The sequence below is a fragment of the Rattus norvegicus genome, chromosome 12 (assembly GCF_021556685.1).
Source record: "Rattus norvegicus strain SHRSP/BbbUtx chromosome 12, alternate assembly SHRSP_T2T, whole genome shotgun sequence".
NCBI lineage: Eukaryota > Metazoa > Chordata > Mammalia > Rodentia > Muridae > Rattus > Rattus norvegicus.
The window spans coordinates 1,425,798-1,434,971 of NC_141545.1; the positions used below are offsets into that span (position 1 = coordinate 1,425,798).

Consider the following 9,174-nt stretch of genomic DNA (forward strand, 5'->3'; position numbering starts at 1 on the left):
AGCCTTATTTATAATAGCCAGAAGCTGGAATGAACCCATATGCCCTTCAACAGGGGAATGGATACCAAAAAGTGGTACATCTACACAGTGGAGTACTACTCAGCTATCAAAAACAATGAGGTCATGAAATTCATAGGCAAATGGAATGAACTAGAAAATATCATCCTGAGTGAGGTTACTCAATCACAGGAAAGCACACTTGGTATGCACTCATTTATAAGTGGATATTAGCCAAAAAGCTCGAATTACCCAAGATGCAATGGATGCTCCCACTCCTTCTTAAAAGGTATATATATATATATGTGTGTGTGTGTGTGTGTGTGTGTGTGTGTGTGTGTGTGTGTGTGTGTATGTGTATGTGTATGTATATGTATATGTATATGTATGTATACTAGATAAGATTGATGAAGTTATAAAATGCATCTTGAAAGGAACCAGATATAGATCTCTCCTGAGAGACACATCCAGATCATGTCCAATACAGAAGTCAATGCTAGCAGCAAACCACTGATCTGAGAGCAAGAGCCTTGGAGGGAATTAGACGAAATATTGAAAGAGTTGAAGGAGCATGCAACCCCATCAAAACAACAATGCCAACCAAACAGAGCTTCCAGGGCCTAAAAAAGTTCCGAAAGACTATACATGGAATAATTCAGGGCTCCAACTGCATATATAGCAGAGAACAGACTTGTTGGGGCACCAGGGTTAGGGGATGCCCCTGGTCTTGCCAAGGTTGGACCACCAATGCAGGGGAATATGGGGGGGAATAAAGTGGATGTTTAGGGGGAATACCTGTGTGGGGGAGGGGGAGGGGAGGAAATGGGGGCTTATATACAGGAAATTGGGAAGGGGAATAATGTTTGAAATGGAAGTAAAGAAATATATCTAATAAAATTTTTAAAAAATTAAAATTTAGGAACCAAGAAGATGCCAATGCCAGTTCTAGCTATAATGTTTAGGTCCTGAAATGGAGAAAGGGAGTTAATAAAAGTGAAGACACTGACCACCTTTGATTTTCAGGCAAGTGGCCACAAATAACTTGAGCCTTCTATATTTATACAATGACAAATGTGCTTACCCAAGCAGTGATATCATTGCTTACATTATTAAAAAAAAACCATAATATCCACATTTCAAAAGCTCTATCTTTACACAAAGTCCCCGATAGTTCCTCCTCCTCCTTCTCCCATTCCTTGGATCAATCACCACCTAAACTTATTTTGCATTAAAAAGCACAATTTCAGCAAGACAAAAGAGATGTCTGGCCAGCCATGTAAACAGGAAGACATAACCAGTCTGGTAGCAAACATGGTTACATAGTTATGCATGGTGAGAGGCCGAATTAAACATTTGTTGGTAAACTATCTCTAGTCATTATCTCCCATCATAATTCCCTTTTAATTGCAGACAGACAAGTTCATTTTACAAAGCAGATCTTCTAGACATCTTTCTAATATATAGATCTTTGTGAGATGTAATCATTCTAAGAGCCATTTTCAAGTCTCTATCAATCCAACATAATCTCTACATTTCCCATGTCTCCATTGATCAGATATAGCTTCTTACATATAGTTATGTAAGCAGGACATACCTCTCTCCACAACTGACACAGACTTGCTTAGTGTGACTGGGTACTTCTCTAAAGATATGATTATAAGTCTCAAATTCCCAGGATTTTTGGTAACATCTGGAGGATTGATAGATACAAAAAGAGGTGAAGAACATTTTATCCCTTGAAAGAGTTTTGAGAAAGATGTAGAATCATGCACAGTGACGTAGCCTGTGTGACCCCAGATGGCCTTGTCCATGACTGATGAAGTGATACAATTTTGATAATGACTATATGCAGTACAATGAAGGAAAGGAGAGCTTGTAGGGCATGCAAACTTGGTACTAAATATAAAGGCCACCAAATTTCCCTTGTCAACTGAGAAGTGGTTTAAATGGACTTGCCACATTAGAATCCTGTCACTGAATCACTCATATGTTATTCCTTGCAGCAGCTACATGGCCACTGAAAGAAAGAGGTAGCACCTCTGCTAAATTATTTCTGATACATGCATGAGGATCTGAGTGCAGTCTCCAGAGAACATGTAAAAAGTCATGGGACTGTGCTCCAAGCTAATCATCCTGGTGCCTGTGAAATGGAGAAGAAAGAAACCCTGTGGCTTGACAGAGCCCCAGTCTAGCTAAATTGGTAATTCCATGGTCAGCTTGAGACCATGTCACAAAATCAATACAGTAGAGAGTGACTGAGAATGATACCCAGTATTGACCTTTGACCTCCTTATTCCCACCTGTGGACATGCACCTGCAGACACATGTACCCCCACACAAACATGTACACACAAATTACTGCGACCTTATAAGCAGACTCAAGCCTCTTTAGAAAGTTTCATGACAAATATTTTCCCTGCAACATCTCTCATACAGCACACTGTTCCTTATTGTTTGCACTTTATCTTTTCTAAGTTTTAGATATATTATGCCCATTGTCTAATATAATGAATTTCATCTTTAAAAATAACCTCAGAATCATTATATTCATTCAGCCTCCTTGTCTTTAGGCAAAAGAAATCATTTTTTTTAAACTTATTTTTACAGGAGACTGGAGAGGTGACGGAGAAGTTAAGAACATGTACTACTTTTGAAGAAGACCCATGTTAGATTCAAAGAACTAGATGACTCATAATCACTGGTAATTTCAGTTTCAGGGACCCAATACCCTTCCTTTTCTAGCCTCCACAGGCAACCCTATGCATGCAAATACTCACACATAATTTAATAAAGACACACACACCCCACACACACGTTTACAATTTAAATTATTTTCTGGCCTTATTTTTTTTTACTAGGACGAAGAGGGTAAAATTATTCAATCTTCTTCAAATTTCTGAAGGGGAACAACATTTTGCCTTCTCAATAGGAGACAAACCCCTCCAGATTTAGAGGAATCTAAATCCAAGTTGACACAAGTGTCCATCATATACATTAATGTTCCTTTTGAATTGTCTTTTACTTTTCCATAATGGGTATTGCTTACAATTGTGTTGCTGTAGATTTGGTATTACCACAGGTTTCTTTGATGCTCTTAGCTGTTTTGATTTTAATTTCTGCTCCTCTCTCAATTAGCTTCTCAGCCTACATTGTTTTTCTATCTTATCATTCATTTTATAACATCCATGCTCCATAAATTTGAAGAAGATAACAACAATTTCTGCTTAAAGTGTACTTCTTTTCCTTATAGTCACTGTATTGAAAAACATAGACTTTTGCCTTTAATTGTTGTTTTGTTTCTTTGACTCGAGCTTTTTCCTTGAGTATAATAATATTGTTTTACTCTTTTAAATTTATCCTTTCCAAGTAAGACAATAGAAAACTTGTGGGGGTGCTTTGTAAATGAATATGAGGATGATCCCTCTTGTCTACATTTTGATGTCTTATAAATTTGAAAAATGAGTGCTGATTCAGCAACTAAATCCTGCACAGGCAACCACTGTGGAGAGTCCAGTGGAAGTGCTCCATGACTCCTGATGGATGTCAGATCCCCTTGGACTCATACACTTGACATTTTAAACTAATATATTACCCTAAACCCAGGTTGTTTGGGGTATTTTCTTTCATCCTCTACCTCATATCTCAGACAGAATGAAGAATATTACATTGGAACAAGGTCACTTGATTCTATTTCACGATGTGACTAAGAAACCTGGAATCTCCTAGTAGTATTCCTGATTTGGGTATAAAGGAGAACATTTTGTTTTATTTCTCTAGTTACATATAGTACATTTCAGTGTAGATGCCTATTCCTCCACCATGCAAGGAAAGGTCACTATAAATCTAAGTGATACAAATGCAAGTGCTATTGTCTGGTCACCCTGGTTACACAATTCCACTGTGGAAAAGTTTCTGGAATCTACATGCCCCATATTTAAGTTTTTTGATTCACCAATCTGAGTACTACATGTTGATGAGTCTGCGCTTATAGTATCCAGGAGTTGTTTAGCTTATCTCTGCAAGACCAAGTTGCCTTCATATGAACTATATGTATTCTTTTTTTAATTCTCAATATTATGTTCTGTTGCTCTGTAATACTAGGCAGGAATTCCATGTATGTAATTTTTTTTCTTGCTCCAGAAATGGGAGAAACGGAACACACATATGTATAGAGATACTTTCTCTAAGTCTGGGTATGTATCAGCTTTACAGAATTCTTACCATATCTCATGTCAATCTATTTCCTTACTTTAATTTATGCATATATTTTAAGTCCTATATTTATAGAATTCTAATTTTCTGATTCTTTTAGTTGAGTATTTGCTTGTTTCTGCATGTGATTGCACACATGTGGATGACGGAGTACAATTTATGGCATCCATTTCCTCCTTCCGTTGTGTATGTCCCAAGGACCAAACCAAGGTTAACAGCCTTGGTAACAAATATCTTTACCTACTGAGCTATTTCACTCTTCCTAGTATATTTCATAATTTATCGTTGCAAGCCCAATTGCTACCCCATGCCAAAAAATGAATGTTTTCTTGCTGGTGTGTGCTATAATCTAAAGCATTTCTTTAGATTAAGTCATTGTCCTCTTTAAATACTTATTATGATACATATATATCTGTGGGCATGCAGAAACACATATACATACATAATTTCACTGACATACACTGTCGGTGCCCCATGCCTGCACCGAGACGGTACCAAGAATCGGGCGAAAGCCTGCGGAATTAAAGAAACACACACACACAGGTTATTATTAGCCATTATTTTGTAAAATTTTTAATATCACTTCAATACACAAGCTTAGAGATATACGCCCACAAACTCTCACCTACAAACTATATAGGAAGGTTTTTTATCAATATGATATAATACTAGAGATAACTTGGAAGAGGAAGAAGAAATCTTTTTTTTTCTTTTTCTTTTTTCTTTTTTTTCGGAACCCAGGGCCTTGGGGCAAGCGCTCTACCACTGAGCTAAATCCCCAACCCCAGAAGAAGAAATCTTAACTAAGAAAAAAATTCTTCATAAGATTGTCCTATGAAAAAGCCTCTGGGCACTTTCTTGATCAATAATTTTGTTGGAGGGCCCAGCTCCCTGTAGGTTGTCCCACTGCTGGGTTTATTGTTCTAGCTTTTATAAAAACACAGGCTGAGCAAGGCATAAATATAGACCAATAAACAATCTTCTTCCCATGTCTCTCTAACATTTCCCGCCTGCTCAATCACTGGGATATCTTCCCACCCTACCTGATGCAACTAGGATTTATTTTAGTGATTTTGTGTTTTGGACTGATGGCTGCTAATGGGATCATAAAACAAGACTTAAGTTGAATCTTTCAACGTTCTAGAAAATGTGTAGAATAATTTTATTCTAATACCCCCATCTTTGAGACACAGGACATCATATATGAAAGGTCAGAAAGTTTCTGCCATAAATATAGGCATCCTGAAAGGTTAATTCTTTACAACCAATAGGTCCAGGTAAGAACTAGGTAGATAAATATTAGCAAAATGATTGTACATTGTAATGTTAGTTCATATAAGGAAGTAGCCATGTTTGAAAGTGTCATATAATTGAGGGCCATGTGAAGTAGTAATTCAAAGAAAAAAGTGACAGAATGTATCACAGATAAAATATGCCCAAGTCACATGAGAACAGCTTAGGAATAAGAGAATACACAAGAGTAGAGAAAGAGAGACAAAAATAGATAATAGAAAGACAGAGAGAAGTAGAGCAAGAAAGAGAAGTTGTGTGTGGCATGTGTTTACGGAAGCTTTCTGGACATGATTTTACAGATTCAGGTTCTGAGAGAACAAACTATTCACTGGGGAAAACAGAAAAAGCTGGAGAATTAGAAGGATCCAGAAGATTGTAACACATTGTCCAAGTTAATGTGAGTCCAAGTAGAACAACTCATGAAGATGCCAAGAGAAACCACATTGAATCAGGCAGCTTGGAAGGTTGGATTACATGTAGGCTAGAAGCTCCTAGTATTAGGTCTATAAATAGTAGAACAGAGGGAAAAAAATACTCTGGCCTCAACCTAAAGGACGTATTTGCATAGCTTGGGTAAGACTCTTATCTCATCACTTTATCTAAGAAAAGAAAAGTGACATTCACTTAGAAAGACATACAGACGGGCACACAGACAGACAGACAGACACACAAATACACAGAGACACACAAACACACAAACATAGAAACATAGAGCAGTGTGGGGAGGGAGGGAAGAAGAGAGGGAGGGAAGAAGGGAGAGAGAATGCTCGCAGTCAAGCATTGAACTGAGAACAAGGTTCCAAAAAGAGAAGTTAGAGAAAGAACTGAAGTAGTTGAAGGGGTTTGTCACCCCATAAGAAGAACAATATCAACCAACCAAACCCCTGCCCTCGATCTTCCATGGACTAAACAACCATCCCAAGAATACACAAGGATGAGCCTATGGCTCCATCTGCATATGAAGCAGAGGATATCCTTTTCAGACACCAATGGGAGCAAATGCCCTTGGTCCTGTCAAGGCTTGATGCCCCAGTGTAGGTACCTGTCAGAATGGGCAGGTTGGAAGGTGTGAGTGGGTGAGTGAGGAACTGCCCTCATAGAACAGGAGGCATGAGGGGAAATAATAGGTGGTTTCTAGAGGGCAAATCAGGAAAGGGGATAATATTTAAAATGTGAATTAAAAAAATCCCCTCCCCCAATGAAAGAAAAAGAAAGAGAAATAGAGAAAGAAAAAGAATAACAAATGGGGGTGCATAACTAAACAGAAGCAGGCTGGCAATATGGTGGCATTATTCCCATGATAGTCAAGCAGCTTCCGGGAAACCAAAGTCTTAGGGTTCCAGGGGAGTATGGTTGCAAAGCTGAAACTTAACGGAATTGAGGGAAAGGCACCACCAGGAGTGGAGCCTGCAGCTTAATTTGACTCAAGAGGGGAAACCTCACCCAGCCCGGACACAGACAGGATTGACAGATTGATAGCTCTTTCTGGATTCCATGGGTGGTGGTGCATGGCCGTTCTTAGTTGGTGGAGCGATATGTCGGGTTAATTCCAATAAGGAATGAGATGCTGGTTAGCTAACTAGTTACGCGACCCCCGAGCGGTCGGCGTCCCCCAACTTCTTAGAGGGACAAGTGGCGTTCAGCCCCCCGAGATTGAGCAATAACAGGTCTGTGATGCACTGAGATGTCCGGGGCTGCATGCACACCACACTGACTGTCTCAGCGTGTGCCTACCTTACACAGGCAGACACGGGTAACCCATTGAACCTCATTCGTGATGGAGATCAGGGATTGCAATTATTCCCCATGAACCAGGAATTCCCAGTAAGTGCGGGTCATAAGCTTGCGTTGGTTAAGTCCCTTCCCTTTGTACACACCACCCATTAGCTACTACAGATTGGATGGTTTAGTGAGGCCCTCGGATCGGCCCCGCCAGGGTAGGCCCAAGGCCATGGCGGAGCGCTGAGAAGACGGTCGAACTTGACTATCTAGAGGAAGTAAAAGTCGTAACAAGGTTTCCGTGAACCAGCGGAAGGATCATTAACGGAGAAGGCCGAGGGGGTGTCCGGTCCTTTCTTGGGCCTGTGTGAGTCCCTCCTCTCACCAGGAGGCGTGTCCCCGGGTCCCAGTGGCCTTCTTGGCGCGCGCCGCGGCCGGTCGGCCAAGTGAGTGTTTCGGGAAAGGCGGGGGACGTTACAGAGCGGTGTGGTGGGGGGTCGGGTCTGGTCTGTCCAGGGACCTCCTCTGTTCTCTCTCTCTCCCTCCCCCCTCTGCTTCTGTCCTCGCCTCTGTGCACCAGCCTCTGCCTCCGCCTCCGCCACTGCTGCCTCCACTGTAGCCGCCTGCTTCTCCCTTGCCCGCCAGCCAGCCACGGCCCTCGGAGGACTGAGGTCATTCTGCCTCTCTCTGGACCGGCTCCGTAATCTCATCTCGTGTGCACCGGGGGCGGTACATGATCTCTTCCCGGTCGGAGGCCGGGACGCGCTCGCAGTCCTCATGCCACCTGCTGCCCCTCCGCCACAGCTCTCCCGCTCTGACGGTGCTGGGGTGGCTCTGTCCCGTGCGGGGGGTGCCTGTGCCGCGGGTGGGCTCACGCACCCACCCCGCCTTCTGGGCCTCGCGTGGCCGCCCCGCTCTTGTCCGGTACCTACCTGACCTGTTCCATCGCGGAGGTTTAAAACCCGGGGGGGGGGTGTCGCCCTACAGTCCGTAGGTCGTCCGTGGGAGGGCTTCCCGGTTCCTCCCCGCACCTGGTGCTCCCTCAGACTCAGCGGGCCCCCTCCGGCTGCCAGCGCTTCCAGAGGCGGCGGTCCGGGGTCCATGTCGCGAGCCCCCTCTGGGCGCCCGTGGGGTCCCAGCCCGAGCGCCCTACTTGTCCACCCATTGGCCGGCCGCCGCCAGGTGCTGGGTTGGCAGCGTCCCATGTCCCATGTGTCCTGCCTTTCCGTTGCCGACCCTGTCTTTTTTTTTTTTTTTTTTTTTTTTTCATTTCACATGTATCCTTTAGTTTCCAGCTGGCTGGCCTGAGGTGGAGCCGCCTCGCCATGGCCCCTCTCTTCCCATGCAGCAGGGGCGGACGGGTGAGCTGGTGCCATCTTTAGCACCCATACGAGTTCGCTCACACCCCAGATACCGATACGACTCTTAGTGGTGGATCACTTGGCTCGTGTGTCGATGAAGAATGCAGCTAGCTGCGAGAATTAATGTGAATTGCAGGACACATTGATCATGGAAACTTCGAACGCACTTGCGGCCCTGAGTTCCTCCTGGGGCTACACCTTTCTGGGAGTTGCTTGAGGATCTATTGCCACCCCCCTGCGGTTTCACTGTCTCGGGGAGGGGGGGCGCGTTGCGCGGCTGGGACTCTGCTCGCAGGGCCTCTCCCCTCGGCCCTCAGTCTCCCTAAGTTCAGATGTGGGCGGCGTACGGCGGTCCTCCACGCCCGGTGGGTCTGGGATCGCCTTGTCCTCCCTGTCCACCAGCGCCGCTCGCCGGCCACCCTCCTCGTGGCTCCTTCCTGCTCGCTCAGCCGCTCCCGCTCCCATTCTCGCCCGCTCTCCCCCACAGTGGGGACATGTTGGCGTGGGCTGGTCGGGTGCCTGGGCGCGAGACGGGCCCTGTCCCAAGGGTCGGTCACAGTGCCTCTGGTCTGGTGGGAGGCGGGCCCCGCCC

At 44.0% G+C, this 9,174-nt stretch overlaps 1 non-coding gene and 1 pseudogene across 1 annotated transcript; both read left to right on the plus strand.

Moving 5' to 3' along the window:
• Nucleotides 1–6,624: 6,624 nt before the first annotated feature.
• On the plus strand, nt 6,625–7,545 carry LOC148001925 (18S ribosomal RNA; annotated as a pseudogene; the record flags this gene model as incomplete).
• Nucleotides 7,546–8,641: 1,096 nt separating this feature from the next.
• LOC148001926 (5.8S ribosomal RNA) lies at nt 8,642–8,794 on the plus strand. Its single transcript, XR_015635026.1, has one exon. It is a non-coding gene; the product is annotated as a 5.8S ribosomal RNA (ribosomal RNA).
• Nucleotides 8,795–9,174: the final 380 nt, after the last annotated feature.